Raw genomic sequence first — 9,646 nt, forward strand, 5'->3', positions numbered from 1 at the left:
ATAATGACATGAGATTTGCCTCTCTGCTGAACGTTTTCTTAAGCTTTTCAATTTCAATTATGCTTTGATTTCAATCTTATTTATTTGTTGTTGTTAGCTAGTTTAGATATCAAATTCTTCATGTTATTTGACGTTATCTCCAGAGCCATGGCTTAACCCCGAAAAACTACTTGGCGAGCTATCGGATTATAAGTGAAGTAATTTGATTTTGCTTTCATTAATCTACAAGTAGGTAATTTAGATATCAAGTTCTTCATGTTATTTGACGTTATCTCTGGAGCCATGGCTTAACCCCGAAAAGCTACTTGGCGAGCTATCAGATTATAAGTGAAGTAATTTGATTTTTCTTTCATTAATCTGCAAGTAGGTAATTTAGATATCAAGTTCTTCATGTTATTTGACGTTATTTCTGGAGCCATGGATTAAATTCGAAAAGCTACTTGGCTAGCTATCGGATTATAAGTGAAGTAATTTGATTTTTCTTTCATTAATCTGCAAGTAGGTAATTTAGATATCAATTTCTTCATGTTATTTGATGTTATCTCCGGAGCCATGGATTAACCCCGAAAAGCTACTTGGCAAGCTATCGGATTATAAGTGAAGTAAATTGATCTTGCTTTCGTTAGTCTGCAATTTTTGGTTTGTTTGAGTGCAATAGTTTAGATTTTATTTCTGTAATTAGATGGGCAGCAGAGACAGTGATTTCATGATCAGTATTTCATATTTTGTTTGATTTAAGTAGCTGCATATTTACATTCCTGTTCAAGTATTAATTTTATCAATAACATGTTTTGAGATCTTTTGAAGTGCTAAGTTTTGGAAGTTACCATAAGGGACATAAACCTTATCTTGAAATCTACATCCATATTTGACCTTTAAAAGTATTCTTAAGACCTTAGAATAGGATTTCCATTTGAATTAGACACTTTAGGAGATCAACAAGAACAAAACCTCAAAACAAGATAAAAACTATAAAACAACGAAGTAAGAAAAATGGTTAACTAAGCACATATGGTGCACTACACTTCATCAGTTTACGATACCCGGATTGATAATTTATGTAGAGCAATTTAAGACGTTAAATTGACTAGACACCTGGATGCCTATGATAGGTGAGGACTGTATCAATAGCATAGTCAGAGGCATCTATCTCAATTTCAAATGGTTTTTTTAAGCTGGGAAATTTGAGTACAGGTGCAAAGAAGAGGCCATGATTCAGCTCAACAAATGCCTTATGTTGGGACTCATAATAGGAAAACTTTTGTTTCTCTCCACCCTTGGTAATCTGACTTAAAGGCCAAGTGATATGGGAGAATCCCAACATGAAACTCCGATAAAAATTGGTAAGACACAAACTATTGTGAATCTCGATTAGAGTGGTTGAGGATGACCAATCCCAAATGACTTGGATCATAGCCAAATCCACATACACACCTTGCTCATCTTTGATGTAGCCTAGATATTGGACCTAGATGATGCCAAAGGTACATTTCTCCAAGTTGGCACATAGTTTGTGTTGTCACAGGGTTTGAAGGAGATGCCAAATGTGTTGCAAGTGTTCTTCCCAAATCTTGTTGAATATGAGGATGTCATCTAGATAAACAACCATGAACGAGTGTGTGAAAGGCCACAAGATGTTTTCCATCAACCTCATAAAATTAGCAGAGGAATTTTTCAATCCAAAAGGCATGAACACCATTCAAAAAGGCCTTGGATTTGAAAGAAGTTTCCCATACATTTGTGGGCTCTATTGGAACCTAGTGATAGCTAGACTTCAAATTGATCTTGCTAAAATACTTGGCCTACTTTATCTGGTCTAGAAGGTCATCAATCCATGGGATTGGGTTCCTATTCTTGATAGTGATTTTTTTGTTGCCCAATAATCAATCCAAAGCTTCGAAGTCCCATCCTTCTTATGTACAAGTACAATCGGTCTCCCACAAGGTGAGGAACTTGGTTGGATGTGTCGTTTTTGGAGAAACTCATGGATCTGCCACTTGATCTCTTCATTTTCGAGAATGGAATGACAATATATTGATCCATTGGGTATAGGTGCTCCGGGAGTCTGATTGATCAAATGCTTGACCTGATAGTGCAAGGGTACCCCTATGGGTGAGGAGATGATGTCCTTGTATTCTTCCATGACCTTATACACCTTCTTTTTATTCATGGATGATCCCTTCCTGGGGGCCATGGATGTGGCCACGATCTTCCCCTTATTTTGAGAGTGAATTAGAAAGAAAAAAAATTTCCCGGTCAGGGAGATGATCTTACTGCATTTCTTAAAAAATATCGAAGAGAAGGCAGTAGGCAGGGTTACCTCTAGTATCCTGTATAACTTATTGCCCAAAGTAATAATAATATTGTGAGGCCTAGACTCATACACAACATGAAACTTCCACAATTATGGCTGGACTAATCGTATATCACAAGATTCAAGAGGAACAATGTCACAAAACACCTCATCCGTGAAGGGTTTGATGTTGTAGAGAAGGAAACACTTTGGGTTGATGCAGAGATCTCGTCCTTGGTGGAGCCACCCAATGGTGTATGGCTACAAGTGTAGTGTGGTCGGCAAACCTCACCGCTTAACGAATTCTATTGAGATGAGGTTCTTTTGGCTCCCATTGTTGACAATGAATTGCAATGGTGATACCTACACCACATCTGTGAGTGAAAGAGACGCTCCCCTTCCTCTAAGTCTTAGGGCTCAATCTTCTAGACCTTGTTGGTGGAAATGGTGGTACTAGGCTCTGCATCAATAATATGCTTCTCTTTTTCATTCCCCTTATCGAGGTTTGACTCCAAGTTAGAACATGCATTTCACTCTGAAACCTTCAGCTCAGCCATTAGTGCCTGCTTGGAATGACACTCACTTGTGTTGTGGGTGGTATTCTTGTAGAACTCACACCTCTTACTTGTGTCCTTCTTTGTCCTCATGGTGTTGTTCTTTTCTTGTGGCTTCGATGGGTTTTCCTGGGTCACCACGCCTTGGCTTTGTCCTTTGTTTTGTGGTTTGGGGGCACATTTTCCCTACTTCTGATTCACAAATCCAAAGTCTCGCTTATTCTGTTTATTTTTTTGTTCAATATTGGCAACATATTGGTATGCTGCACCAAGAAACGAGATGTCCAGAAACTCCACTTCTTCCTGAATGTATTTGCACATAGTACTGTGGTACTTGAGCACTAGATATCTCTTAGAGTGTTTGATACCCATCTTTGTGCGTAGAATATGAAAAATATTTGTGAACTCATGCACATCTTGATCCCTTTACTACCATAGCGTGGTCGATTATATGTATTGCTCCTCATAGCTCCCCACGGGGTAATATTGTTCCTTGAAAGAATCTCGGTAAGAGTTCCAAGTGGGTGCGAATATGAACAAAGAGGGTTTCTCCATCCTTTTCTCATAATAAGTTTCCCACCAGTCCTTGACACAGGGAGGGATCTTAAGTAGTGAAAAGGTAATCTTCTCCCTATTAGAGAAACAATGGAATGAAAAAAAAACCCTACATCGGATTCAACCATTTATCTACAACATCTGCATCTATTTAACTTTCAAATATAGGGATATCAAATTTCAATTGTACTTTGAAGGGGGTGGTTCCTCCGAAGTGACTATTGGATGAATATGCATCACCGGTGAGCATCTGTCGAAGGATTTGGGAAAAGTTGTCCATTATCTCATTCCTTTTATTCTCGAGGGATTCTTCAAGTAGCAATTTGATAGGATCTCCTACTCCCTCTTATTTATTTTCTTCTTCCGGGAAAGTCATAAGTTTTGACAGGGGCAGTCTTGCAAAGGTTCAACCAGTTTAAGTCCCAACTCCTTATACCCTGATCTCGTTGGGTACATGCACAAAAAAACAGAGCAAGAGTAGGTTGCTTTGATATCGCTGATATGGAATTATGTAGGAATGAAATGAAATATAGATATAAATGGAAACACAGAGCTACATCGAAAACAAAACTTTAATTCGTTAATAAAAAAGTACTCAAAACTCTTACATGTAGAATGGAAATAAACTAGTTTGGATGACGATAAATTATCTCTAAGAAGATATGTGACAACTACATGCCTTCTGAAATATGTTACGATGAGGCTTAGAGGCATTTTTATCATTAAGAAGCAATGGGAAACCTTAAAAATCCAAAAATATTACCCTAGGAGATGAGCACCAAAATCTGGTGCGTCCCGTTGGGGTTAGTTGGAACTTCAACTTCCCGGGGTTGTAACTTTTAAGGAAACTAAAAGAAACAATAGTGGGGTCCAAGTGGAACAGGTGGGTGGTCACCAATATCCACCTGGATTATATAGACAGTATAATTTATTTTAATTCCCAAGTTTACTAATTGTGGAGAGGTATCAAATCCACATCAAATATTTCAGTATGTAAACCTTTTTTTGAGTGAGAAACTTGAGTAAATGTTTGAGATATTTAATTCCTCTCAAAGGCTAGGTAGATTCATAGTGAGTTAAGATGATATATTTTGGTTCTTAATAATATAATTTATATCTATAAAAATATAGATCCATATTAACTTTAGATCTACCAAGGGGTGATAGGAATGAAATCTTTCGAGATGCAAATATTTCTTCACATTTTACACTCAAAAAGAGGTTAGAGGTTTGAGGTTTGCATCTTGAGAAATTTAATTCCTTTTGAAAATGGGTAGATCGAGAGTTTTTTAATTTCGTTAATAAATCACAAATATAAACAAGTATTCATTGAATCTTTATTGTTATATGAAAAATTAACAATAAGTTGTATTTTTAACTTTAATTTAACTTGCATAGATATTGTTAACCTCAGATCTTTCTAGCCTTGAGAGGGACCAAAACATAAAAGAAAAGTTTTCACCTTGAGAGATTTGATCCCTTTCTGTGTTTGATATATCTAGGGTTAACATGGATATATATATATATCTATATATATATATATATATCTGTGTGTGTGAACTCCATGCTAACCATGGAAGGAATTACACATCTCCTTCATCTTGAGCAACATATTAATAAAATGTGTTCATTTTATTTTTATTTTTTCTACTAAAATATTTCATTTTTTAAAATATATTATACACAATCTCCCTCTTTCTATATATTTATATTGAATTTATTATTATTATATTAATATATTTAAAAAAAATTACATGTCAACTCCCTATTAAGTATTGAAAGAATTGCAAATCTCTCTTATACTCTAAAGTAAAATGCACAAGCACCTATTCATATGAGGAATTACATTTCTCCCTTATTTTGAGCTATTAATACGAAGAATTACATATCTCCTTTATTTTGAGCAAAGTTATAATAAAATGGTTTAACCCCAGGAAATTTTCTATTTTCATTTAATTGATCTCTCTTTATATATATATATATATAGGAATTTTTTATTGATGAAAACTTTTGGAAGAAAACTATGTATGATATTAGCATTGTCCAACATTTCAGGTGGACACTCCACCCATCATTACAGTCCAAAAATCTTGATAATGATCACATGAATGCAGAGGAGACTTAAATAGGTAAAAGCCACAAAGTAGCTATTATAATATAATAAGAAAATATTCAACATATATATATGGAAAAATTAATAAAAAAGACATAAAAAGAGAAAGGGCATTTACATCATAATGGAGACAATGTAATAAAAAATAATGAACTAGCATAAGGTGTAAAAGCTTAAAAAAAGATACATAAAATCAAGGAGAAAAAGAAATCATGATTTTATATATCATAATTTTCTTTTAATATTTTATACACTATATTAGTTCATTATTTTTCATTAACCTCTTTCCATTATGATGTATAAACCCTTAATTCTCCCTTATCTTTTTCTTAATAATTTTTCCATAGTCTTTGAATATTTAACCTAATTTTAATTAATTGATTTTTATATTAATTAATTTTGAATATTTTCTTAATAATTTTAATATTTTGTTTCTATCTTAACATAATTTCAATTAATTTATTTTTTACACATCAATTGTCTTATAATGACTACTTTGTGTCCTTACATATTTAAGTCTTTTTAGTAATCATGTGATCATCATTAAAATTTCTGGTCCTTGATGATGGGTGGAGTGTCTACTCCAAAAGTTGGACAATGCTAATATCATACACAATTTTCTTGGAAAAATTTCATCAATATGAATATTTGTAAAAACATTGTCTCAAAATTGTTAAGATTTCATCAATATTAATATTTGTATAGACATTGTCTCAAAATTGTTAAGATTTCATTAAATTAATATTTGTATAAACATTGTATCAAAATTCTTATTTTCATTTACTTTATATAATGGATACATAGCCTCTATCTTTTTAGATAAATAAATAATTACATTATTTCATGTGAACTTTAGTGTTAAAAGAATTACAAATCTCCCTCATTAGCATAATTTTTATATTGCATTGTACTATCAATATTATTTTTAAAAATTACTAATTAATTCTATATTGAATAATAGAAGAATTACACATCTCTCATTTTAAAAAGTAGAAAACAATATTTTAATTTAAACTATGTTGTTTGTCTATAAAATTAAATGTAAAAAAAAATTGAATTATTTTATTGTCATCAACATTGGAATTATTTTATTATTATTTTTTAAATTTGTTAATAAAAATATTATTTTACTATGTTTAAATGTAACATTAAAACTTTTTCTATATATATTTTTATTTTTAATTTTATTAAAAAATTGATACACAATTATGTTTATTAAATTTTTACATGTTATAAAATAACATGAATATGGATCATTATTAAAAATATTAATACAATATATATTATATTATAATATTTTATGATTTTTATAAAAAAATTACAATATAACGGATTGAATTAAATTAATTTAATATATTTATCATATTTTAATTATTATTTTTAATTAAATTAAAAATTAAATATGTGTAATCCTTTATATTCACTACATTATCCGTTCAATACTTTGTAAAGAGCTGAATAATGATGTCTTTTTCGAAAAAAATATTGAAAAAATAGATAATATTATTATAATCTTATCTTTTCCCATTGCCTTGCCCAACCTATGACATATGAAAAGTGGGATAGTGAAGAGAAAAGTGGGATATTCAAAAATAAAAAAATATATTATTAATATAACAATATTAAAAATATATATATTTTAAAGTTATAAGTTATATGGATATTTTAAATAGAATTAAAAATAAAAAAATATATAGAAAGAAAAATATATTTTGAATATTATTTTAGATATAGATAATGATGATGATGGTTAATATTTGTTGAGATCAAACTTTGTTCTATATATTATATTAAAAATTATGTATACTAATTTATTAATATAATAATATTAAAAATGTATATTTTAAAATGATTAAATATATAGATATTTTAAATTCTAGTTATAATGATATTTTAAATAGAATTATAATAGAGTGAGTGGATATATTGAATAGGAAAATATATAGAAAAAAAATATATATATTTTTAGCTTAATAGAAAAATATATAAAAGATATATTTAATTTTTTAATAATATATTAAAAATTATATATATTAATTTGTTAATATAATAATATTAAAAATGTATATTTTAAAGTGATTAGTTATATGGATAGTTTAAATTCTAGTTATAATGATATTTTAAATGGAATTATAGTAGAGTGAGTGTGGCTGAGTTAAATAGAAAAAACATATTTTGAACATTATTATATATATATAACTGCTGCATAACCCTGCGATTTGTCTTTTGTGCAGCAAAGGAGAGTGACTTTTATTTTCGAGATATTTTACACACAGAGATGGTAAAGTGTGTGGTAAAGTTAATTTGAACATAGAAGATGTGGGTTGCAGGAGGAGTCAATGTTAGAACCTAGATATTGTGTACAGTTTACGTTATTGTTTTTGCTGTTGTTATTGCAATTAAATATAATGTGAAAATCTTTTTTGTTGGATTGATTGTATATATATTTATTGATATAATGGTTAGTAACTTAAAGGAGAGATAAATGAATATTGAATTTATTTTTATTTAACAAATAAAAAATAAAAATATTATATTTTGTTATTTTATTTTATTAAAAAAATAATAATTATAAAATAAGGTTTATATATAATTGTTAAGGGCATAAAACAAAGTTAAGATTGTTTATTTTTTTTTAAGTTACAGATTTAAAATCAAGTAGAGCATGTATGTTTTGGTAAATTTATTTTGAGATAATTTTTTTGTTCAAAAACAGAAAAAATTCTTATCCACTAATTCAGGGTCTGCCTTAACAATAACTTTAAAATTAAATAATAATAAAAATAATATATATAATTCTTATTAGTAATTAAAAAAATATTAATAAATATTATTTATTTTTACTTGAAAAATAATAATTTAAATAATAAAATATTATCCTATTATCATCCCACCATCAGATTTTATCCCAAAAAAAGAAAAAAAAAGAAAAAAAAAAGAGGAAGCCCAATGAAACTACTTGACTTGACTTGTAAGTTAGGAAGACGACCATTATTATCTTATCTTGTACCACCGGCTAATAATCCCTCCATCTAATTGAACAACCATTCCCCACGGACTAATCACTCTTGAATGGTAGCTGAATTTTAATGTCCGCACCGCCATAGAGGAGCGAGAGGGAAAAAGAAGTATATAAATATGATTCAAATTGTATGGTAATATATTGTTTTTTATATATCTTCAGTGGAAGACCTCAAATTGTGCAGTAAGAAGTAAGTAAACATGGCTGGTCGTGGAGGTGGTGGCGGAGGACCTGGTGGTGGTGGAGGACGACCTGGAGGTGGCGGGGGAGGAGGACCTGGTGGGGGTGGCGGTGGAGGAGGACCTGGTGGGGGTGGTGGTGGACAACCTGGTGGTGGAGGTGGTGGACCTGGTGGGGGTGGTGTAGGAGGAGGACCTGGTGGAGGAGGGGGACCTGGCCTTGGTGGTGGCGGAGGAGGTCCTGGAGGTGGCGGTGGCGGTGGTAGAGGCCAGCAGGGAGGTCCTGGATCAGGAGGCGGGGGTGGCGGTCAGGGAGGCGGGGGTGGCGGTCAGGGAGGCGGTGGCGGAGGACATGGAGGACGTTAGTGGCATGATATATATCTTTCCATATTTGTATTTCCATGGCAATTTGTTTAATTTTCTATGAATGTGATAGGCCTTCTTATCTCCTCAAGAGTGAAAGTATGCGTGTAAGTGGATCTTAAAAGATCTCCATATTAATGTTTATAAATAAATGACGTTTAGGCGGTTCCGAATTATGATTTTAATTAGTTGCCATGGAGTTATCCATCTTTCTGTGCGTTGAAAATCATGAAATCTATGATTCTAATCGACGTATTGCTGTACTTTCAGTTATTTGTTTACACATATAAAACAGTGATTGGAGTTTACTTGGATTTTCTTTGTTTACACATATAAAACAGTGATTCATATTTTACATTTTGAGAAAATTTATCAAAATTTTAAGAATATTGTCAATAGACAACAATACCACCTTTTCCATAGGAATAAAAATGCTCCCATTAAAACAAGTATCTCAGTGAGAATCTTGACAATAATAAACGAAAAAAATTAATAATCGTGGGAGATGTTCTGTAACTTTTTCAAATTTATGATAACAACCTTTAATTATTGGACTTCTGAAGTCTG

At 31.2% G+C, this 9,646-nt stretch overlaps 1 long non-coding RNA gene across 1 annotated transcript; it reads left to right on the plus strand.

Moving 5' to 3' along the window:
* The first annotated feature begins 8,474 nt into the window (after positions 1–8,474).
* LOC149169676 (uncharacterized) lies at positions 8,475–9,393 on the plus strand. The gene is made up of 2 exons (XR_016259398.1): positions 8,475–8,753; positions 9,066–9,393. It is a non-coding gene; the product is annotated as an uncharacterized LOC149169676 (long non-coding RNA).
* The last annotated feature ends 253 nt before the right edge of the window (positions 9,394–9,646 follow it).

Source organism: Pinus tabuliformis, chromosome 4_2 (genome assembly GCF_031772625.1).
Source record: "Pinus tabuliformis cultivar Carrire ecotype Pingquan chromosome 4_2, CPIR1, whole genome shotgun sequence".
Classification (NCBI taxonomy): Eukaryota; Viridiplantae; Streptophyta; class Pinopsida; order Pinales; family Pinaceae; genus Pinus; species Pinus tabuliformis.